Here is a 24,954-nt window from a genome sequence, read left to right on the forward strand (position 1 = left end):
TGGACATCATCGGTCCCTTGCCCAAGTCAAGTCGAGGATACCTGTATGCTCTCGTAATAGTCGACTATGCCACCCGGTTCGTCGAGGCCTTTCCTTTGCGGACCACCACAACCGCAGCCATCGCTGAAAAGTTTGTCAAACTGTTCTCAAGAGTGGGGTTCCCCAAAGAAGTGTTGACTGATCAGGGGACTCCCTTTACTTCGAAATTGATGAAAGAAGTCTGTGCTTCACTGGACATTAAACACCTGAAGACCTCGGTGTACCATCCCCAGACCGATGGCCTAGTGGAAAGGTATAATCAAACCCTCAAGTTAACACTGAAGAAAACGCTGACAGCCGAGGGACCTACCTGGGATCGGCTTTTGCCTATTGCACTGTATGTTATAAGGGCCCAGAAACAAAGTAGCCTGGGGTGCTCCTCCTTTGAGCTATTATATGGAAGACTACCACGTTCCCCACTGGAAATCACCAAGGACATGTGGGAAAATGAGGAATCAGAAGAACAGAAAAGTATGTTGGACTATACGACACAACTAAGAACCAAACTGGGGAAGCTTCAAGAGCTAGCATACTCCAACCTGGAACACCAACAGAATAGGTTTAAAAGAACATACGACAAAGGAAAGAAGTTGAGAAAACTTGGAAAAGGGAGCTGAGCCCTCGTACTGTTGCCTTCTATCATTAACAAGCAGAAACATGAATGGCAAGGCCCATTTCAGATAGTTAACACCATCGGGCAGACTACCTACAGGTTACGTCTGTCTCCTTCCAAGACCCAAACGTACCACATCAACCTGCTGAAAGAATTGCTGGGACCGGTACCTCGAAAGGGACACTTCGTCGGACAGACGGCTATTGACAAAACATCAACCCTGGAACACCTGGTAGTCAATACGGAGCTGTCCCCCCAGGAAAAGTTAGAGTTAGCCGATACTTTGAACCCCTTTGCGGACATCTTCTCCGATCTACCCGGGAGAACCACACTAGCCGAATACGCATCGAAACCATACCGGGAAAGGTGGTGAAACAAAGACCGTACAGGATACCCGCTGCCAGAAAAGACGCTGTCCGAAAGGAAGTCAGAGACATGTTGCAACTAGGTGTCATACGTCCTTCCCAGAGCCATTGGTCGTCCCCCATCGTGATGATACCCAAACCGGACGGGTCCAAACGTTTTTGCATGGACTTTCGTGCCTTAAACGCGGTGTCACACTTCGATACCTACCCTATCCCACGGGTAGACGACCTGATAGAGAAGATAGGTGACGCCCGATATATCACCATGATCGACCTTACAAAAGGGTATTGGCAGGTGCCCCTTCGGGAGGAAGACCGGAAGAAAACGGCTTTCGTGACTGATGATGGGGCCTATGAATTTACGGTTCTACCTTTTGGCTTACATGGGGCCCCAGCGACTTTTCAACGTCTAATGAACCTAGTATTACAGCCTTTCACCTCATTCAGCTCGGCCTACTTGGAGGATATTGTCATTTACAGCCAGGATTGGAAGGAACATCTGCTACATCTGATGACTATCCTCACTGCGTTACGTAAAGCAGGGCTCCACATTAATGCAAAAAAATCAAGAGCCGCCTTTCACAGTGTAAACTACCTGGGGTATGTACTGGGAGAGGGGTCTATAGCTCCCTAAAGAGAGAAAGTGTGGGCGATAGCATCAGTCCCTTTTCCTTCCAATAAGAGAGACCTACGAGCCTTCCTCGGACTGGTGGGGTACTACCGTAGGTTCATACCCCACTTTGCCGAGGTAGCGGCTCCTTTGACTGACCTCCTTAGAAAGGACACATAACGCCGCAAATTCAGTCAGCCCTCCTCAGAGTCCCTAAAAGCCTTTCAGTTTCTAAAAACTACCATGACTACGGCACCAGTACTGACTTCCCCTGATCATTCCAAACCTTACATATTAGCTACTGACGCCTCCAACGTGGGCATAGGTGCTGTATTGTCCCAAGTCAGCAAAGATGGGGTAGAACACCCAGTGTTGTATGTCAGTAGGAAGCTCTTTCCGAGGGAGTGCAAGTATTCCACCATTGAAAGGGAGGCCCTGGCCATAAAGTGGGTGATAGATAAACTAAGATATTATCTGGAGGGAAAACCATTCATCCTTCATACAGACCATGCGCCCCTGAAGTGGATACATCAAAACAGTAGCCATAACCCCAGAGTGTTGAGGTGGTTCTTGTCGTTACAACCTTATTCCTTTACAGTACACCATCGAAAAGGGAAGGACAATGGTAATGCGGACTTTCTTTTGCGGGTGTTCCCTCTCCCCGAACGGGAGAAGCCAGGGGGGGAGGAATGTGACGGGGCACTCGGTCATGATCCTCACGCTGCTACAGACTGGTGGTCCGCCACCCCCCTTTTACTGTGCCCCTTATCCCCACAGAATACACCTTCTTCCTGGACCGAAGAAGACGAGTCAGGCTGGATCCCGCTCGACAATGTGGATGGTCCCTTTAAGACCCCGGATCACAGAGACGAGACTCCACCCCCTGAAAGCGGAAACGCAACAAAAGCAGGAAGTGCTGACAACTGGGCGGACAGCGTTTTCCCAGAGGCGGCTGCAATCGTGGAAGAAGACGGGAGCTATCAGGAGCTGAAACGGAAGGAGAACGGCACGCCTGGAGGCCAACGTTTCCACGCTTCGTCCCGCCACGTTCCCACGGGAGGAGCGTGGCTCCAAGAGGTACGGGCCGGGTAGCGGGTTGGGTCGGGCGGAGGAAACAGCAGTGATTGTTCCTGCAGCGTAGCTCTGATTACCCTCTGCCCTTTTCACGTGCACTTCCCCCCACCTTCATTTTTTTGAATAAGTGTGTGTGCACCAGCTCACGGCGGTTCTCCCCTCACTTCCGGCCCTTTTGTCGTGTCAGTTAATTACGTTCCTCTGACCCTCGTTTCCTTTTCTTTGTCGGTACCAGAGCGGACTCAAGAAGACCACGCCCCGTCCCAGAGCACGACCGCCCTGTCCCAGGATCAGAAGTGTGGAAGCTGGAGAAAGAAAATATTTCTTTGGGAATCTTCCTGACAGGACAGTAGAGAGCTTTAATGAAAAAGACTTACATTCCAATAAAGCCTTCGTTGAAACCGTTGTTGAAGGCGCCGGTGTTCCTATTTTCACCAAATCCTACTGTAGAGTCCCCAGTAGCTAGCACAGTCCCCGACCCCCTCGGGACAGATGCTAAGGCCACATCAGTGCTAATAAGAGATGGCGAGTTCTATAAATTAATTCTGTCAATGTTGCAAGATGCTTCATAAGGTTATTCCTTGCGGCTGTCGGCTATTTTGGCTCCTAACACTGGGTTAGGTTTGCCATTTGCAGGTAGGCCAGCATCTATGGCAGATATTTTGTAGTGCTTATTTAATTGGGTGCATTAATTGACTAAAGAACTGAAAAAAAACTAATTGCTATTGCCAAAACAAGAAGTTGATAATCGAGGCAAACTCCTGAACTTCATTGTCCCCTTCAATTTAGCTGTATTACTAGGTTGTGCTTGAATACTATGCACTTAAAAATGGCCCATTATACTCAAGACTATGCCAACCAATCATGAAAGACGGGGGTAGTTATATAGTGTGTTTGTCTGATTTCCTTGACACCAATATCCCTGACAGTCACAGCAGCAGCCCATGACTTGAGTTAAATCATTTTCAAGATCAGTGTGCAATAGAGGGCCTCCACTCCTGCCCTTATGACCAAGGGCAGATGACTCTGAAGTTTTTTAACTTTTTCACAGTTTATTTAGCAACAATGTGATAGCCGAAAGGCACAAGGTATCAAGTAAGCAGTACCATTCTGTGTCTTTGTCATGAAAGATACCAATGCCTGGGCCCACAAGCATTTCTTTCACAGCATACAGGATCTGGTTAGGAAAGGTCCTTCTTACAGTGCAGCCTCTGTAGAAGGTGCACATTATTGAGAACTTGTATTACATCTCTTATTCGAAACACAGTCCCAATGTACCACTATAGCCTTGACGGGAGTTATTTCATAAAAGAGTTCTTGCTCTCATGCAATAAGCATTTGGAGTTGCAGATCAAATTAGATATTTACCATCATCACCCATATTTGGAGGTTTGTCCACAGATGATACGCCACAGGGAGTGGATACAATAATATATTCTAGATCTATATTTTTTATGGATAGCTGGGATGTACATACATTATTTTTCAGTGACTTCGTCCTAGTGTAACAATTCATGGTGGTGTGTGAAAGTCCTCGGGTAAATACTGTATGCTTAACTGACGTTGGTGTGGGCAAATTTGTGTCTCAAATGAATTATTTTGGCCCGGCATATCACTGTCCTAGTTGGGCTTGTCCTATGATGTGCAATCAGGGTTACAGTGCAATATGCCTTATGCATGGCTTCGCCGTTTACGAGTAATTTATAACATTCAGACTGCAGAGGACCACTGAGTTGCATTCCTATTCATCTTGTTTCACCTGATAAATTTTTAAAATATTATGGAAAATTCAAGACCATTGAGAGGTAGCCAACACACATATTTTTCCTGGTGAGGCAAGATTTATTAGCAGATGGGCGCCATGCTTCAGCCTTAATTTGGTGGTTGAGTGACTAAAGTCAGAAAAAGTTTCTCCTACTAGCCACTTAATCAGTGAGTCGTCAAATGAGAGCTTGTTGCTCAGTGGAACACTGGTGGTTTTCAATGACATTCTCAGACCACAGCAAATCATCGTAATTGGACAAATACCTCAAAGAGCCTTTACAAAACTTTGTATTTGTTTTCGATATGTATACATGCAAACCATTTGAACATACAGCATAGATGTATTGGCATTTTCTGGTGATATCAGTCACATGGCATCTTGAAAGGAGTTTATATATTGGTATTGTGTGTAGTCGTGGTGTTACCCATCATATGACCCTGCTAGCGAAAGCAACACCCCTCATCAGCTATTTGTTTGCCCCGGAAATGTCCGGCCCAGACCCCCCCAGATCTCCCTCCACCCCGGAAATTGTTACCAAAACCACACCCCTCTCCGGCTGAATGAAATCATACGTCAGAGTCACAAATGCTTTTCTACTTGAGCATCACAAAAATGTGTACAAGCCTGTTGCATTTTCCCATATACAGATGAAAAAGTCTATCAGCAAATCAGAAAGGCGATCAAGCACTGGTTTATACAAAGCCTATGTGCTACAACAAGGGTCCACCTTAGTGTGCCAAGAGTTATGATTATCCCTTGTAAATTAAGTAGATTCCTGTATCAAATGTCATTGAGCAACAAAGTCAGTGAATTGTTCATTTTCCCTTTAACACACACACTGAAAATGTAATGTAATCTCTTCGTCCTGTCAACTTGTCCTTTGCTCTGAGCAGGGGTATTACAGCCTCCAGGATGGGCACATGAGCAACATTAATCAACTTGTTTAATGAAGTGGCAAAATATGGGGAAATTAAGGAGGAGCGGCATACGCTTTAGTTCTTAGAATCGTTTGATCAAAGAACAAGTTACCTAACTTCGGTAAGGCTCTTTCTTGTGGATACTCTATGTAATCGCAGATTGCACACCTTAGCAGTGCTCCTGCACGCTGACAGGTGGCGTCATGCGGCTTCGGGCTAATTCAATACCACCCGAAAGTTATGGAGCTGCCTGCATATACGTGACACCTCTGCATGCTGATGTCAGTCTCCTAGCTTTTCCTTTATCACTCTCAGACACAGCGCCTAAAAATTTGTTGGTAACAATGTGTGGAGTGCTATTTATTTTTATTACATTTTATTTTACAGAGTTTTATACAGCGCGACTTGACCAGAATCGGGTATCAGAGCACTTTATATAGCACCAGTTGCATTACATGAGGACACATTCATTTTTTTTGTTAAGCACAGGGAGATTAAGTGATTTTCCCAGAATCACAGGAAGTTCAGCGTCATTGCCCAGACAAGAAACCTGGTTCCCCAGATTCGATGTAGACAGCCCTTGCCGTTAGGCCAACTCCTCTCCCCTCATTATCTTTTTAGATGTTGAAAATAAGCCGCCTTACGGAACGGGGAGTGGAAGGTCAGTGAGAAACTAGCAGCTAGATAGAGTATCATCTAATAACAGCATTACAATAGATACTGCAGCAGTATCTCCCCAAAGAGAAGGGTCTGTGAAGTGGATTCAGATCAAACAGTCTTGCAGAACTGAGCAGGCAAAGTCTTCTTTCTGCTGCAAATGACAGACAAGGAAGCCATGCTTCTTCAACGTATGCACCAAAGCTCCTGTTGCCATCTGACAGTGATCAAAGACAGGCACTCCTCAAGCCAAGGAGTTGTAAGTGGCCTTGCCCCTGGTGGCATGAGCTATCAATCGTCTGGGGTGTTCTTCTTGTCTAGTGTGTTGCAGGTCTTAATAGAGAGGACTATCCAAATTGACAGTACCCTTTACAGGATAGTCTTTCATTTCTTTGCTCTGGAGAGCGCCACAAAAAGTTTATTGTCCACTCAATAGTCCTGGATACGATCAATGTAAAAACTTTTGCCGTCCAACTGATGAAGCCTTTCCTCCTCTTTTGAAGACCGACGGGGAGAAAAGAACGCTGATAGAGTGATCAACTACCCAATGTGGAAAGGAGTCACTGCCTTTGGTAAAAAGGCCACCCAAGTCATCTGCTCCAAATTGGGTGGGAGTAAAGGTGGGGTAGGGCAGATGCACAGAAACTGCTTTCATTTTGCTCATGCAGAGAGCTGAATTTACCGCAGTGAGTACCACAGTCTTCAAGGTCGGTGAGCAGTTAGGCAGAGGCTCGAAGGGCATGCACAAGAAGAATGTCAAGACCAAGTGAATGTCCAACTGTAGCATAAAAACAGTTTGGGAGGGAATATAAGTGTAAAACCTTTCATAAACATCACCATAACAGGTGGTTTAAGCAATCACTTGCTGGGCTAAAAGGAAAACAAACTAAAGGACATCCAAAAGCTTTGCATGTAAGGGATCAATGTTCGGGGGATCACACTAAGTTATAAACAGGTCTCAGCCCCTGGCATAGATGTATTTCATGGAGGGGCACTTGGCTTACAAAGAGGACAATATCCACTATGTCAGTCAGCAAACACAAAGCTGTTGATTGCAGACGCTCAATATCTATGATTTGAGGTGCAAGTTGTGTAGATCCGAGTGGAGGACTCTGCCCAACATCTGAAGAAGTAGAGCCCCCCCTTAGTGGTACACTGATTGGAGGACAGTCAAAGTCAAAGATGTTTATTGCATAATTAATTAAAATCATTACAATTTCCACATGTCAATATTATGATACTAAAATATATGCTACTAGAAAAGATTGGACTCTTCCTTTGTTAAAATGGTATAACACAGTTAAACGGGTTTCTTCCAGGAAAACTCCCACCGTCTTTAAGAGGTCAGAATGTTATTAAGTGTTTGTGCAAAGATTACCAGTCATTGGGATCAAGGCAGAGATATTACACCGCTTATTTCACCGTGTCCTTGTTCCACAAGACTCAGGCATTTATTCACTTCTGCCAGGAATTTTGTTCCCCGGCATGCCAAAATAATTGAACTCCCTCCTAGCCAATAAGTTACCGCTTGCCTACAGGTGCGGATTTGTAACTCGTTGCAGATCTGTTTTAGTAATCTTCGACGTTGTGCCAGGAGAGCCGGACAGACGCACAAGAAATGGGCTAATGATTCCGTTTTATAGCCACAAAGTCTACAACTCTCAGTCTGATGTTTACCTTTCCACGATGGTACTAAGTCTTTCGAAATGTGCATTCCCATCCTATAGGCTGTTAAAGCTTTTTTATATGCACATTAAAATGAGAGGTGAAATATGCGTGCGGTCGTCCAGCTTTGAAGGAGTTGATTATGGTCCAACCATGTCGCCGCTTGAGAAGTAACGCTTTGTCTTCTTGAAAAGATCTCGTCCTTGCTGCCTTGTTGGCTAAACTACTTATGGTTGCTTTGTCCTTCACAGATTTCCAAGTTCCTTCCAACCCCAGCTCTTTCACGCAGGTTTTCAGGTATTTTCCCCAAGGGCAAAGGGTTCCAGTCACTCCTTGATTTTTTATGGCTTCCCAGTTTAGCCAAACCATTGAATCCGGATCTGCAGATCTTAACTTGTGACACAGTTTTATGAAGCCGCTCATGCTCCTATATTTCTGGTTTTGCAGCCCGAATTCCAGCCTTACTTGCGGGGCTGAAGCACTCTTTGGAAGGTTAAAAACTGCTTTGTAGATTTTAGTTTGAAGCTCGTTTAGTAGGTCTGTTTCCTTGCCGCACCAGGTGACGAGACCGTAAGATAATGATGGTAAAATTTGTGCCGACATGACCTTCATGAGGTGGCTATAGTTCGGGCAATTCATTTTTGTTTTTAGCAACCGGTAAGCAAAGATTAGACTTTGGGCTTTTGCTCGTATTGCAGTTTTGTGCTCCGTTAGTTTTGCTCCCTGGGATATTGTTACTCCAAGGTATTTATACGAACCTTGTTCGTTCACCTTCGTCCTGTTGAACGACCATGTGTAAGTACGTTTTTTTAGGTCTACTAAACGTACCACTTTGGTTTTTTCTTTGTTTAAGTCCAGTCCTTCTTGTCTTAAGTACCCTGATAAGATATTTAAAGCTCTTTGTAGACCAACTGGGGTTTTACTCAGCAGGACTATGTCATCTGCATATTGCAGACCGGGAATTCACCGGTTTGCCAATGACGGAGGGTGCACCTCATCTGTGTCCAATACTGTTGCGAGATCAGAAAGGAAAAGGTTAAAAAGGGTGGGGGCTAGAACACAGCCTTGTTTTAGGCCCTGGTATGTTGGTATGTTCCTTGTTGTGTAAGCTCCATCTCCCAATTTAACCTTTGCCCATGTATCTTCATGCAAAACTTTTATTGCCTGTATTAATTTTGATGGCGTCCCCCAAAGCTGCAATTTGTCCCATAGACGCTCTCGATTTACTCTGTCAAATGCAGATTTGATGTCAACAAAACAGGCATATAATCGTGTGCCCTTTACTGCTGTTCTGTCTATTAATAGTGACAGGCAAGTTAAGTTGGTGATTGTCCCCATATCCCTCCTGAATCCTGTCTGGAACCAGGGGATTCTCTGAGATTCTTCAATCCAGTCTTGCAGCTTAAGGAGGATACAAGAGGCATAGAGCTTTGCTTCAACGTCTATCAGTGATATAAGTCTGTAATTTGTTGGGTTGCCATGGTCGCCTTGTTTAAATATTGGATGAACCACGTTTCCCTTCCATGATGTAGGTACCTGTGTGTCATGATAGATTTGATTAAACAATGGTGTCAGGGTTTCTGCCCAAAATACCGGGTCGTGTTTAAAGATGGCGTTGGGCAGTCCGTTCGGGCCTGGTGCTCCTTCAGCCTTTAGCCTGTTGATGATTTTACAGAGTTCCCCTCTGGTTGTTAATTCTGGGAATGTTATTTCCTCTGTTGAGCAATCCTTTATCACCGGTCCTTCTGTGCCTGGATTGCAGATTTCCAACTGGCCATTCTCTACTGTGTTTGTTTTCCGCATATTATTTGGGAGGCCTGTTGTTGTTATGCAGTAAAGGGATTGCACATGTTGAGACCAAGCGTCAGCTCCTACTCCCGCTTCCTGATGGAGTTTTTGTCCTTTATTTAGGTCGTTAACGATGCCCCAAAATTCTCGACTGTTGGGGTGTTTTCCTGCACTTAGCAATCTATTCCATAGCTTCTCATTGTAGGCGGATTTTGCGATGTTTAGTGCCTTCCTATAGGTGCTTCTGGCTTCTGTCAAAACCCCATTGTTTGTTTGTAGCCCCAGTTTTTTTTCCCAAGCAAGGTGACTAACAGCATTTGCTACCCTCCTTTTCTTTGTTCTTAGTTCGTTGGTAAACCAGGGCTCTTTTTTAGAGGTAGACTTACTCAGTACACCTGAAGTTGCACGAAATTTATGAAGAAGGTCCAGGACCAATAGCTCCCAGTTTTTTACGAGGTCCTCCTTTTTTTGTATCCCTAACTCGGATTTTCGAGCAATTGCGGCACGCTGGATTTTTTACAGCATTTCTCCTCTCCATTTTAGTTTCTTTAAATTGAATTTAGCGGCTTGGTGAAGCGGACTTGATAATTTCGGTGCCAAGTTGGGTGCAGTGTTTAGAGAAGTTATTTGGGGGAAGTGGTCGCTTTCTGGTCGTTGGACAATTTTGAAGGTCTCAATGTCTGGAATTAAGTCATCACTTACTATTGTGTAGTCTATTGTTGAATGAGCCCTTCCGCTCAGGAACGTAATACCAGCCAGCCTATCCCCCATCGTGTTGCCGTTTAGAACCGTCAGACCCAGGACTTTTGGGTTGAAGGCTAACCTGAGGCCTCCTTTGGGCAGTCGCGTGATTTCTTTTGCCCTCAATTTTCCAATGAGATCACAGTTGAAGTCCCCTGAGATTAGTAGAGGACATCCTAGGTAGGTTTTTTGCATCGTTTTAATCAGCGAAGTCAGGCACATTTGTTTTTCTTGTTGTAAATTACGATCCGGGTGGATATAGACGTTGAGGATTATAATTTGCCATTTTTTGTGCCCAGCTGACATAGATTCAGTGATTCTGGTCACTTGTACCCAGTTGAGTCCTACGTCCAGTGCTTCAGAGGACCAGTTAAATTTTTGAGTGATATGAGTTGATAGACCACCCCGGGGGTGCCCAAAATTTGAGTGTCTTTCTGCAGGGATGTGGTGGGTCTTAAAGCCTGGTATTACACTAGGTGCTAATTTCCATGTCTCCTGAATCAGGATTATATCTTGATTGGGAAAAAAGGATTGAGTTTCGTGGTCCAGCTCCATTTCGTGGAAACCATGTACATTCCATGTGCATACTGTGATTTTTGTTGAAATAGTTTTTGCACTCTGCATTTCCTCCCTCCTACGTGGAGACGGAGAAAAATGTGTCTCCGTGTTAGGGTCCCTTTTTACACAGGAACCTTGGGACCCAGGACCAATCTGTTATGTCCCGGCCGGGCTGCCTAGTTGGTTGATTGTGGTCTGTCGAGTTTACCCCTTGCGTTACACTTGCAGCGGCTGGAGAGGTAGCACGGGCTCCAAATAGACAGGAGAACGGAGGACGTTTTTCCCCGTTACCCTTTGTTTCATTATGGGTGGTTTTTTGTAACGGAAATGGGTATCTTGGGCTTGTGGTTCTTAAAAGCGAGATTCCCCATGTTTCAAAGTGATCTCTTGTGGAGAATATCTTGTCCGCGATGGCTTTTGAAGCCCACGTTGTGACGGTGACTTCAGATTCTATATGCTGGGGGATTCTTTTGAATTCAACGGTCAGGAGGTCCTGTGATGTTCTCTCATTTAACACCTCTATTTCCTGGAATAATCTTAGCAGGTTGCCCCGGTTTAAGAAGTCCTGAAGCCCCTTTGATGAATATTCCGGGATGAATGTTAAGTTGTGTGGTGTTATTTCAGAATGATGAAGGATTTTTTTTGCGTCTTTAGACTGTTGTGACTTCGTATTTTCGTTGATTTTGGAAGATGATGCGAGGGAGTCTAGCCCCTGGTCCGTAATTGCTGACGACATCGGATCGGATGTGCTTTGAATTGTACCTGGGTTGTAGTAACCCTTTGAAAGAGAGTTACGCCGAGTTTGTGATAGGGCACAGGTGCGCTGCTTTTCCGAAACAGTAACGCACATGCGGATAGGTACAGTTTTTAGCTGTGGTCCTTGAGATTCTACTGACTTATTATTTAGGAGGAATCCCGATTTCTGACAGCTGAGCTGTGTTCCGGTGGGCTGCGGACTATTATTGTTGGCCGGATTTAACTGACCATGTCCCCCTATGTGGTTAAGTGGTCTCCCGTGTTTTCTATAGGCCTTATTTGCTCTGGGATTCCATTTTCGGTAATCCTTGTAGGGTCGGCAATTCGTTCCGTGTGAGTCCGGATGTTTTTTGGAACTGATGGTTTTTCCCTTGGGCCGCTAAGAGCTTCGGATAATACCAAATTCGTTATGCTGTGATGGTTAACAGATGTTATGGTTGTACTCTGCCTAGGTTTGTCCACCCTCGGGGGTGTTTGGGACTCTTGAATCACTGGCATCTGAGTTGAACCTACCTTGCCATCTTGGGACATGGTGGGACAATCAGAATTGGAGACCTGAGCGGTGTTTACGTTAAAGATTGAAAACAGCTTCCCTGGGTCTGAGACTTGTTGCTGCTTATACTTTAGCCTGGCTTTCCTGGCCTTTTTCTTTTGTCTCTTGGTTGCTGTTTTTTCCTCCTTGACTGCAATTTTTTCCTCTTCAATTGAAATTTGGGAGGACAAAGCTGGTTCCTGATCTTGTACCGATCTTTCTTGCCCCACTTCCCTTGAGATGTGTGTTGAGTCCTTTGGGTGATTACTGGTTGGATGCTCCTTTGAGATTGACCTGTTGCGGGAGTGTAATTTTTCCGGTGTGAGTTTTGTGGACTTTTCAACTGAGTTGTGAGGTTGTCTTACCTCCCATAGAATGTCCGTCAGAATTGCTGGCAAACTTGCTAATTTTTCAATTATTGAACCACAACCACAGCAAAGCTGTTGTTTTTTAAACTCTGATTGGGTTTCTAGTTTCCCTTGGATTCTTAATAGTGAGGTAAGTGCGTCCATTTTTGAGTTTAAGCCCGCAATGTGGCCTGCCACCAAAGTAATAAGGTCAATCTGCACCTCCATTTTATTCGATTGAAAGTTCAGAGCTTTTATAGCTTGATCTAAAGAGTTTAGTAAGGACTTAATCCAAATGGGCGACTGGTCTTCTTGAGACTCATTTGAAACTTTCGAATCAATGACCATCGGACTGCCCGACAAGATGGTAATTGGTGCAGTATTGTTTATGTAGGGGTCGTTTATTGTCATGTTGTTACTGTTGTTCATGGTGAGGTTTTGGTGGTTTCTTTTTTCTACTGGCCCTCGAGGGGTAGACATCGCCAGACCCAGACTCGGGTAAAGATTTTTCGGACTTGGCTCGGATCGTAATGCTCTACCTTGGGTTTCTAGGTACATTGATATCCTTTCCGTCAGTTCTTCCAATTCAGAATCATTTGACAAGAACAATGGTTTATGCCATGGGTCACTATCAAGCATGGATTCTGCGTGTAGATTGGCCTGGCTTTTTGAGCCCTCCTTAGATCTTATCGGACTCTTAGGATCATTTACTTTCACCACTTCAGTTGGTATTATACTGTCCTGGGGTCTTGTCGGACCTGTAGGATAATTTACTTCCGCCACATCGGTTGGTATTATACTGCCAGTTTGGAGGACAGGTGCTCACATCTAGGTGTTCCAGATATCACACTCTCCCAGCCCAATCAGGCGCCATTAGGATGACCATTAACCAGTTGTTCCGAATCTTCTTCATAACTCAGGAAAAGAAAGGTAGGACAGCAAGTAGTGGAGGACGATATCCACTACTTAAAGCTGTAAATCAGAAGTAATCAAGTGCCAACGCTCAATATTCAAGCAGGGAGGTTTAAGTTCTGGGTGGATGATCCTGCCTCACAGCTGAGAAAGGAGGCCCTCCCTAAGTGGTAGCCTTATCGGTGGACAGATGCTCACTTTCAGGAGTTCCAAACAGCACATTCTCCTGACCCACTCCATGGTAACTAGAAAGATTTGGGCCCTGTTGTTCCTGACCTTCTTCAGAACGTAGGGCAGAAGAGGCAGGAGTGGGAAGGTGTACATAAGCCCTTACACCATTTCAGCCAGAATACATCTCCTATTGAGTGTTCTGTGAACACTAATGCGCAAGATTGTTGATACTGCTTGTCCACAAGAGTGATCAAAAGATCTAGCAAGGGCTCTCTCCGCTGGTGGAAGAAGCACTGTGCCATTTCCAGATATAGGCACCACTCATGATTTGCCAGATGGCATGTAAATGTAAATGTATTGCGACTTATATAGCGCACGTATCACCCGAAGGCATCAAGGCGCTTGCCTTGGGAACCCGTCCTGGCTTTTCCCTGTGAGATAACCCCTACTGGGCATCCCCAAGGTGAAAGTCAGGCATCCCGCAGCGGGTGGGCCGCCGTAGTGGAGATTAAGCAGCTATTGCCCAGAGTTGCAGCGTGGGACCCCATGATTAGAATAGGCACCGAGGCGAGAATTATCGAGTCCGTGGACATTTTGGGTTCAGGACCCTGCCGCGTCGGGAATTGAACCCTGGTCCTGGGCCAGACCTCTGCATCAGGGTCTGCCGCTCTAATCAGTGAGCCGCACTTCTCCCTGAACTGAGCATCTGCTTAGTTCACCTGGACTAGCATTCATGGACCCTGCTAGGTGATTGCGGACTAGGAAGATGTCCTGTCCCAGTGCTCTAGCCATCTCCAGCGAAGCAGATTCTCTACACACTGGATCCATGACCCCACACCACCCTGCTTGTTGCAGTACCACATGGCAGTGGTGTTGTCCTACAGAACCTGCACCAGCCTTTTCCTGAAGGATGGCAAGAACCTCTGCAGGGCCAGATAAGTAGCACACATCTCCAATAGGTTCATGCCGAGCCTAACCTCCAATGGAGACCAGACTGTTCAGAAAAGATCTCTGCCAGGTGACACCCACCCCAACCCAGTAGTAAGGCATCCATCACCACTTTGATCTCTGGGTGGGTGAGGCTAGGAGAGTTAAGTGTCTTACCACATAATAGATTGTGGTCAGTCAGCCACCATTGCAGATAATGGGTCATCTCTTATTAGACCTGTATAGTGTCCGAAAGGTAGCCCTGATGCTAGGCCTACTGGGACTTTAAGGTCCTCAGAAGGGCTCGCATGTACCTCTTGGTGTCGCTGACGAGGATGATGAAGAGGCCAGGAAACCTCAGAGCTATCCCCATTTGGATCCAGGATTGAACATGAAACATCAGGATCATAAACAGAATATCCTGGGCTCATTGCAACAGAGGAAGTGTATCAAACTCCATCATGTCTGGGATCTCTTCAATGACTGGAAGCCTATGTCATGAAACCTGGTTGGGCATTGGCTTGGATATGGTAAATACCAATACCATTTGGTGTTCCACCACAGTTCAGACATGGTCCATCACTGACTGCGGCGAGCTTGCCAATACTAGCCAGTCTTCACGGTATGGGAATACAGGAATTCCCAAACTCCAACAATGGACAACAATCACTTTTGTTAACACCCAAGGGTGCTGGTGAGGTTAAAAAGGTGCACAGCAAACAGAAAATGCTCCTGGCCCATCTTGAACCCTAGGTAATGCCTGTAGGATGGCAGAATATGTCCTGCATGCCCAAGGACACTATCCTGTCTCCCAGGCCCAGGGCTGAAAGGATCTGAGCCAATGTGAGCATTCTGAATTTATCTTACTGCAGAAAGGCGTTCAGGGATCAGAGGCCCAAGATAGGACTGAGGACCCGGTCTATTTTCAGGATGTGGAAGTAGCAGGAATAACAACACCCACCTGTCTCTGAGACCACTACCCTATCTATGTCAGTCTTGGAAAGCAAAAGGCGCACTTCCTATAACAAGATGGACAGATGCTTTCCCGAAATTTGTTCTGGCGTGGGAGGAGAGAAAAGGTTGTGCGCTGCCATTTTTAACAATTTTCAAGAGCCATCTGTCAGACAAATAATTTATTTACCTTCTGTAATTGTCTTTCTGGTGGATATTCAATCTAACCTCGGATTCCTTACCTTTAGAATTTTCCCAGGTGCCAGACTGGACCTGGAAGATTTTTCAGGGTAGCCCCTGTGCGCCAGTTGATGGCACTGTGCATCTGGCATCAATGCCACTCTGCCCTGGAAGTGACTGTTCAAGAACTCTAACATCAGTTTCTAACAGGAGATGATCGACTCCCTCGATGGTAGGGCTAAAAAAACAATCATTTATGCCAGTTTAAAGATCTGTAATTAAGGGCCTTATAAGGTGTAAAAGATTCCATTCCTGAGAACAGGGATGTGGGAGGGCAGTGAAGAATCTGTGGTTAGACAGAGTATCCAAAAGATTCAGCATTACTGAAGGTAAGTAACTTGTTCTCCTGATGGCTACTTTTAACTGCAGATTCCTCGCCTTTACAAAAGATACCAAAAGAGTGCAGGTCCTAATGGTAGGCTTGTGGAATGACTCAGACAATTAAGTCTTGTTGGAGCAAAACAGCCAAAAACCTCTTTCCGTCAGCTGTGGCTGTCAAGGCAGCAATGCTTTGTGAGCTAATAGACCCATGCTGATGTACCAGACTGACAAATATCCAGGACAGGCACTCCGCATGCCAGCGCAATAGTAGCATCCTTGGCCCTGTAGAAGTGGGCCTGCAATCCTTCAGGATGCTTCTTAGCCAACACATAGCAAATGTTGATGCAGAGCACTATCCACCTGCAAATGGTCTGCTGCTGCACTGCCTTGCCTTTCTTTGAGTTACAGAGAACCCCACAAAGAGTTGATCATCCACGCAATGGTCTTTGGTAGGACTGATGTAAAAACTGAGGCCTTTTCTGAGGTCCAACTGATGGAGTCTCTCCTCCTCTTTCGAGTGGCCAGCTGGGCAAAGAACATTGCCCATAAATCCAGTATTTGTAAAGCACACAGCTACCCGGAGGCATCCCGGCACTGAGGGCCGTCGGGAAGATTAAGCAAACTATTGCCCAGAGTCACGTGGTGCCCGGCAGACCCCTGCCGCCGGAGCTGGGGATCGAACCGTGAGCTCCAGCGTCCAGTGTCAGTCGCCCTGGCCGCGGCGCCACACCTCTTCCCTGCCCATCATGAAAGGAAGTCACAACATTCAGAAGAAAGGCTGCTCTAGTTCACAGAACAGATTGTCTGGAAAGAAGGAAGTATAGGTTGCTGGACTGACAGAGCATGAAGTTCACTCGTGATGAGCTGAGGTGATCACAGTGAAAAAGACTGTCTTCAGAGTAAGGAGACGTAGGTAGGGAATAGCTGTGCAACAGCTTGAAAGGGATACACACATAGAAAGTAAGGCCCAAATAAAGGTCCTACAGTGGCATCACGAAAGCTTTAGGAGGAAACATGTGGACCAAACCTTTGAGTAAAAGCATCATAACACGTCATTTCAACAAGGATAGTTGGTCCAGTAAACACAAAAATGACAAAAGAGGTAACAGATAATGTTTAACAGTGCCGACTGCAAGACCTTGCTGGACCAAAGACAAAAGAAAGAGGGACACATTCCACAGTTTAGTCTGCAAAGGAATAGTGTTACTGGGCCACACCACACCACAAACTAGTCCCAGTGTACAACATAAATAAACTTTGTAGAAGGGTGTTGGGCCAACAGGATGACATGTATTACTTCTGAAGTAAGACAGATTGAAAGTAGTCAACTGCCTCAGCTCAATCTTCATGTATAGAGGTAGATACCACACACCCCCAGAGGCAGGACCTAGCTTCGCTGCTGTGACTATAGGTTTTCCTGAACCAGCAACTTAACAAAGAACAGATGTTCATGCCAAGATGTCCTGGGTAAAACACTATCTTGGCCCAATCCAGAGCCACTTTGATGACTTTGACCTGCCCGTTCCTGATCTTCTTCAGAACTCTGGGAAATTCTGAAGTGGCATGATAGCATAAAGAGTTCTGTGAGCCACCCCAGGCAGAATGCGTCTTGAAGAGAAAGCCTTCTTGGAAACCACAAGGCACACAAGTGTTGATTTTGTGTTTTCTCAGCACTGATAAAGAGATCACGTCAGGGATCTCCCCATTGCTAAAAGACACCTGCACCTTAGGGTGTGGCTGCCATTTGTGATCTGCTTAGTAACACCAGCTACGTTTATCCAGCCTAGAGTTTAAAGATTCCACCAGGTGGTGTATGATAAGGGAGATGTCCTAATGATTCAGCCAGAACAGTGGAAGAGGGGCTCCTGGCACAGAGCCCAGAAATCCATCTTGCCACCTCACCCTCCTAGTTGCAAAACCACATGGTGGTGGTGTTTTCTGTGAGAACCTGAAACAGGCTCCCCTTGATGGACTGAAGGAAGGCTTCCAACATCAAGCAAATGACCTGCAATTCCAGCATGCTGATGTGGTGGTGAGTCTCCACAGAAAGACCAGAGTCCTCTGATCTCCACCTCTTCCAGATGGATTCCTCAAGAATAACAGAGACACGTCTGTCACCACCATCATGCAGCCACCGCTACAGATCTTTTGCAGTCTCCTCTGAAACCTAAATGGGATCTGACAAGTTTCCTTGCTGCTAGGCCCACTGAAAATTCAGAATTTATTGCAGAGTCTACATGTGCCATCTGGTATGATCAACAAGCATGGTGCAGGTGGCCAGAATGCCAAGATTCCTCAGCCATCCTCACCAAGATTCAGAACATAGTCTGAAACATTGGGGTCATAGCCCAAAAGTACTGGACCCAATGATCCGGAGGGAATGTCCGAAAGTGCACTGACTCTGATTTAAGGAAACCTCTGTGAAGGAGTCAGGTGTGACTATGGCACACTGATCATGAATCCAAGCAATGTTAAGAGTAAGGAGGTTCGAAGTCATCTGGTAGTGGTCTGAAGGTTGGCCATGACAGACTGTGGCAAGCCTGCCTTCTAGAGCCAGTTGTCAAGGTAGGGGAAGACTGGTACCCCCAACTTCCTAAGATACGCTGTGACCATCTGTATCACCTTCTGTAACACTAAAGGGGCACTTGTAAGGACGAAATGGAGCACGACAAACTAAAAATGCTTGTGGCACATCTTGAACTATAGCTTATGACAGTGGACCTGCGGGCCTGAGATATGGAAATAAGCACCCTGAAGGTCTAGCACCACCATCGAGTTTCCTGGATCCAGGGCATATCGAACCTGAGCCAGCATAAGCATCTTGAATTTGTTCTTCTATAGGAAGAAATTGAGTAGTCGAAAATCCTAAATAGGACAAAGGCCTCCATCCTTTTTCGGCACTAGGTTAGGGTGCTTGTTGTTGGGGTGGCGAGCATTGACACTGCTTGTAGAGAAGAAGCCCTTACCAATGCCTCGAAAGGGGCAAACTTATTGTGGAAGCTTCCCTTGTGAGTATGGAGCAACTGAGGGAGTGCACAGTGGCTCTTCTCTTGTTGAAACGCTTGAGGGTGGAGTTGGCCTTACCAAAAAAAGCGAATCCCGTCAAAAGACATATCCATGAGTGATGCTTGAACATCACCCAAAACTCATCCATCCGTTTTGCCAAATCAGCTAATGTAACATTCGCCATTATATTTAGTGGCCTAGGCTGATCTACCTACTACATCAAACCAGTCTCAGGAGTGAAAAAGATTCCACCCAATCTATCCACGCCAATATTTACAGTGATGTAGAGACTCCCTTGGCTGACAACCAATTCTGGGTGGACAGCAAAGTCTGAGGCCGGTCACCTCAAAGCAGCCTCAAAATAAAAAACTAAAATAGCCTTGAAGAAAAATACTGGGAGCTCAAACAGTCTGCTATTTAAACATATTATTTCTAAACATTTCAATAAAAGTTCTAACAACAAAAATGGGCTCACTTTGGAACATTAAACAACAGTGGTGCCTCATCCTTCAAGAATATCTCTGAAATCAATTATAATTAAGAGACACTCCCATAAGTTCAAACTACCTGTCCAGTGATTAATACAAGTAATAAGGAATCATATAAATAGGTTACTTGAAGAAATAGATTATACAAAGAATAATTATTTTGTAACCCTTTATATTATAGGCAAAACTGTACATTGGTTGACTGATGTCTTACTTCGAGTTCCTCATAAGGAACCAGGACCTGTTATTCAACCACAGTACCATGCTTCTTCCACAAGTTAGTGAATTCATTGGATTTATCCTTCCACGTATTTACGCTCCTAAATACCAGGTAGGAATTTTTGTGTGTGCATCCCGAATGCTATTTCAATATTGGCCTTTTGTTTCTTAGAGTAAAGACGGCTCTCCTGTCATGGACTTCCTTATTCCTATCTAAACCTGTAAGTCAATGCTCACTCCTGTTTAATTAAGACGTCAGTGACTCTTATCTTCCAATGTCATTTACCCTCTTCTTTCTTTGCTCGTCTCTCTTCTCTATGGCTGGATCTTTATTTTCCCTCTCACTTTAGTTTTTTGTTTTCTCAAAAGCAGACCGACTCATTTCAGTCCTCCTAGAAACATTGGCTATCCTTCTTCTATGACAAGGCTCGAATGAAGTGGGTGCCCTCTCTTAGGAGTCAGTACTTTACTCTTAACAGCATTTCATTTGCTTGAGGAACTTTCATAGAACCACTCTACTTTATCATTACGAAGGTAGCCGGATCTTATGATCTTACTACTGATGCACAAAGCATGCTGTCCTGGACTAAAATGTGGACGTTTACACTTAGCTATGAATGGTCACCTGATGTTAAAAGGTAAAAGTAAAATTCAGGCTATATGGCCTCAGGTATAGAATCCTGGATCGAACTGCGTTTTTTGGCACAAAGCTGTAGCACAATAGCAGCCTGAGGCTTCAGAACTTCGCCCGCTGGAGGGAATGAACATCTGTCTCCGTAAGATAATACTAGCTTAAAACAGAACCAGAGTATACTAATGCAAAATTAATGCAAATTAGGTTGGCTGTGAGAACAAAAACCATTCTCTCCTCATCTAAATTAAATGAATTTTATTAACAGATTTTATTTTCCGAGAAGGTGATTAATTTTCCAGGATACAGTAAAATAATTTTCCTAAGAATGCTAACTTTTTCTTTTGTGTGCGGAAAGGCAATCAATTAAGAATAAAAAAATATCCGATGTAAAGTAGAAATTCCACCACTGTATAACGTTCAACACCTAAAACTGCTCATTGCAAGTTACAGCCAAGAAAAAGAAACCAAACGGCAATGAAAATGTGAAGAAAACACATGCATTTTAGAGAGAGAAACATTACATGAAAAATACGAATACAAAACATACAAGATGTTCAATTAAGTCACAGAAGGGTGATAGTGAATACCAGACCATATAGTCCCTAAATTCGCCAAAGGGGCCGGAGGCAATAGAGAATTTGCCCCACATTTTAGGTAGGAAGCGATCTGAAGTCTCCACTTTTTAAGAACGATCAGCATATATGGAAAACATAAACAAGCTGGGTCAGTAACCCTACAAAGATCATTTATTCTAATGTCTATGGGACAAATATTGGCAGGCTCAGTGCCTCTCTTTGGGTAAGCACCCACAATGTCCCAACTATGGGGCTAAAGAGGAAAGTCAATATGGCTTTCTGTAGCTCACTAATTGATGCAGTGGTCAAGCTCAAAGGCCTAACTCCATCAGAGGTAATAGGAGGTGGCCGAAGTCAACAAGCACAGTTGCAAGACATTTAAAGCATGTAATGTGACTGTCCAAAGGAGGCTAATTTTATACACTCACTTTTTTTGCAACAAAAAAAATAACATGAGAAAAATGTCAGAAAGAGAAAAAAAGGATAGACCTATAAAAAGCTGTCATTATCCATTGTATGCAGCCTCAGAGGGAGAGTACAATATCATTGAAATCCAATGGGACCATTGAATTTTATGTGAAAGGTATGTGGTTGAAAAAATGCAATACATACCAACAAGGGACTTTCAACAGGAAAAGTCACTACTGGGAAGGGCATACTGTGAGTGACCATGGTCAGTCTAATAAGAGGTTGGACCTGGCTGGCGAATAACATGATAGGCACCCGTACTATACGATTAGCACTGTTGTGCACAAGCCAAGTTCATAGGAGGAGAAGAAGGCCCTTTACGAACTTCAAGAGGCGCTGTGGCTGGCAGGGCTGACAATATATAAAACTAATGCTAAAGCCAGGCAACATATAACTGTCTAAACTAGCTAAGCTCGGACGCTCAGCTGAGTTCCAACACAAATAATCGGTTTTGCCATTTTACAATGCTCATTAAATTCGAGTTGTTTCTTCTTTATGTTGAAGACTTAAACATGAGGGCAGTGAGCAGCTAACAGATGTCATCATGAATTCAGCATATACCTGAGGGCTGAGGGCATCACAGCGCTAGTAGTGATCTGTTTGTGATAACAACCAGCAGTTTAAAAAGGTATAGGAGTCCAGAGATGTGCTGGCAAACCCTTGCCACCAAATGGCCTTGGCATTAATCATTCACAGTAGCAATGTGCTGACGATATTAAAGCAGACGATTTGCACCTTTTTCGGTCAGCCTTTTCCTCCCACTTTGACAATCAAAGTAAGTAACAGGTTATCCTCGGGGCACGAGATATATTCTGGCAGTTAAGGCATCCTTTGACATGTTATTAGGGAATGATTAGTTCTTACATTGTGGGAAGCGTTTGGAAGGCATGTAGACTGCCTGGCTTCAGGGTGGTGAGTCGCGCAGTCCACGAGCAGCTAGACACGGTGCTCTTTTGGTGTAGGAGTGCATGCTCAGACTGGATTATAAGACTGCTAATGGGTCAACTAGAGAGTAAGATGTTGTGGAAACCTCAGATATAAGGTCATGCTAACTGCAGCATAACCGTCGCATTCACTTGTACAACCACATCTGTTCACGGAGTATTTATTTATTTATAGCTTTTATATAGCGCTAGCTAGACTTGAAGGTATCAGAGCACTTTACAGAATCAAGAGCAAGGCAAATATCCAGTCACCGAGTATATGATGCGTAGCATTCTTGGTTCAAGTACAAACAACAATATATACACATGAAAATATATATATCAGCAAATGAGGGTGGAATACAAAAAAAAAAACGTACACTGACAGATCGGCCCTTAGGGTGGTTACTGATTGTGGACAAATCGCATATTTTGAGTCCAGAGAGAGAAAGACCTTTTAGGCAAAAGAGGCAAACAAAGAAAGCAGCCTGCTTCTCAACGGGGTCAGAACTGAGAGAGAAAGACTAAAAGAACATAGTTCAAGAATTTCTCATGTGTTCCAGTATTGGTTGAGGAGATGGGGTTTCAGGTCTCTTTTGAAGCTAGTGGTGGAGGGGTTGCATTGTATGTCCAAATATAAACATAGACCATGATAGCTTCCTGGTCAGAGATATTTTTGGTGTGTTTGTGAAGAAAGGGAATACTGGCAAGATGGCCCAACATGGGCTGATATGCGATCATCAACATATTCCATGTCTGAATCAGAAGTCAAGAGTTTTGGTTTCTGAGCGTAAAACTCAGAAACTTAAAACTCAGAAAAAAAGATCTGGGCTTCAGTCTTTGGCAAAACAATGTGCATTGGTGGGCTTTCTTAGACACGTAATAGCTGGTAGTAGGTGAGGGGCAGGTATCAACTTTGGCAGGTGTAAGACAAATGGCTGAGTTGTGCCAGCTGAATCCAGGGAAGCTTTGGTTTTGGTTTTAGTTTTGGGCACACCACAGCCATAACATTTAATATATCTGTCACAGTTTCTTATTTATGCTAGACGAACAGGAAGGCTTTCATATTGGGGAGGGTACTATGTGAAACTTACAGCTTCACTGTACCGCTCCTCTTCTCCATCCTGCCTGCATTCCCCTGCACCTTGCAACAGGGTCCAAAACCCAACTTAGATATTTGGCAGTGTAACAATAACGCTGAAAATAAATAGCAATCTGAGGTGAGTTTCCTTTCTGCGGCTCAAGCCTCATCAGTAGAAAGGGGAATGCTGCTTGACTGAGGTCTCAATAAAGTTGACTGCACTCGCTTGGGATGATGGTTCTTGAAGGCCAATATGGACTTGTCTGCATTAGAGGATCTGGATGGTTTGCAGTCAGTCCTCCCTTTGCGAGGACTGCAGAGATTTCCCTCTTCAGCGGCAAGGTCAGAAGGTTTAGGAAAAGTAAGGCTTCAAAACCTTGGATAGAGGGGGCAGAAGCTTGTGGTGGAGAGTTTGCTGAGAGTAAAGACATCATAACTGGAATCTGGTGCAGACAGAGGTTGGAGATGCTATAACGTCTCTGAATCCATGCAAGCTTTTCAGCCCTGTCTTTTTTCATGTTAAAATGAACTGCCATGGGGTGACTGTAATTATCCAGACATTTTGCACAAAACATGGCTGTAGGTTCAACTGTAGAGACACATGCTAGCAATGCACAAAGGAAGGCAAACAGAGGAGGGGGAAAGAGCATGTGCTTTTAAAGGTCTTATAACTCAGGCAGGGATGGTGAGCCCACATTCTAGCTACACAAACACACAAAATCTATATCCCATGCACAAACCAGTAGACATGACGGGCATCAAGTCACACTCATTTCACCAGTGTGAGCTGTACAAGGATGAATGGCTGTGTACATTTAGTTCAAGACTGAGACGTGTGCGGGCCTCTCTCCTCAGCAGAGGGCGCAATCAATGTACAGAAAAACTAAGAAGTTTGGGGGATTTACAACAAGAAAATCCCTGCAGGTGGCATTTCATATGGTTTGGCAACAGGCTGACATGATTGCTGTGCGCATATTTGATTATATTGATGCACTCCTGGATATGCTAATGCAAACGATTTTGCAGTAATTTAACTTCAACCAAGAGACAGCATTTATAAAGTCGTTTTTTTGTTGGGAGGACTACACAGCGCTTTATTGCAAGTTGTAACCTGGTGGCGAGTGGTTTTAATTTAGAAGTCCACTGGAGGAAGAAGGTAATATTTTCTAAGCAAATGTGCACATTGTTCACTGTAAAGACTTCGGACAAGTTCCATGGGCAATGGGGATTGTAAAAATAAAAAAAATAAAAAGGATCAATTAAATATTCACAGTTAATGTGTGCTCAACAGGGGTTAATATTTTTTAAAAACAACGGAAATATGCATAAATAAAGGTGCACTCTCACATTTTAAAACATTTTGATTGTCTATGAATGAACACAATGTACAGAAACACAGTTTGGTGGTGGTAAAGCCTAACAAGTGAGTTAGTGTGCGCATGAAAGTAGTGCATCTGTATTCAACACTGCGGATGCAAAAGTCAGAACTACTTGCAATACATTGCCATCATTAAAGAGGTTTCCAGATTACTTTGACTGATTTGATGCAAGGGGCCGCCACTGCTCCTGTGCAGACCACTTTCTTGTCAGGGTCGCCATAATGAAGTGTGC

At 44.6% G+C, this 24,954-nt stretch overlaps 1 protein-coding gene across 1 annotated transcript in view; it reads right to left on the minus strand.

Moving 5' to 3' along the window:
• ULK4 (unc-51 like kinase 4) overlaps positions 1 to 24,954 on the minus strand; it is a 1,855,260-nt gene that overhangs the window by 826,094 nt on the left and 1,004,212 nt on the right. The gene's annotated exons all lie outside the window — the stretch shown is intronic.

Source organism: Lissotriton vulgaris, chromosome 10 (assembly GCF_964263255.1).
Source record: "Lissotriton vulgaris chromosome 10, aLisVul1.2, whole genome shotgun sequence".
In the NCBI taxonomy this organism is placed as follows: Eukaryota; Metazoa; Chordata; class Amphibia; order Caudata; family Salamandridae; genus Lissotriton; species Lissotriton vulgaris.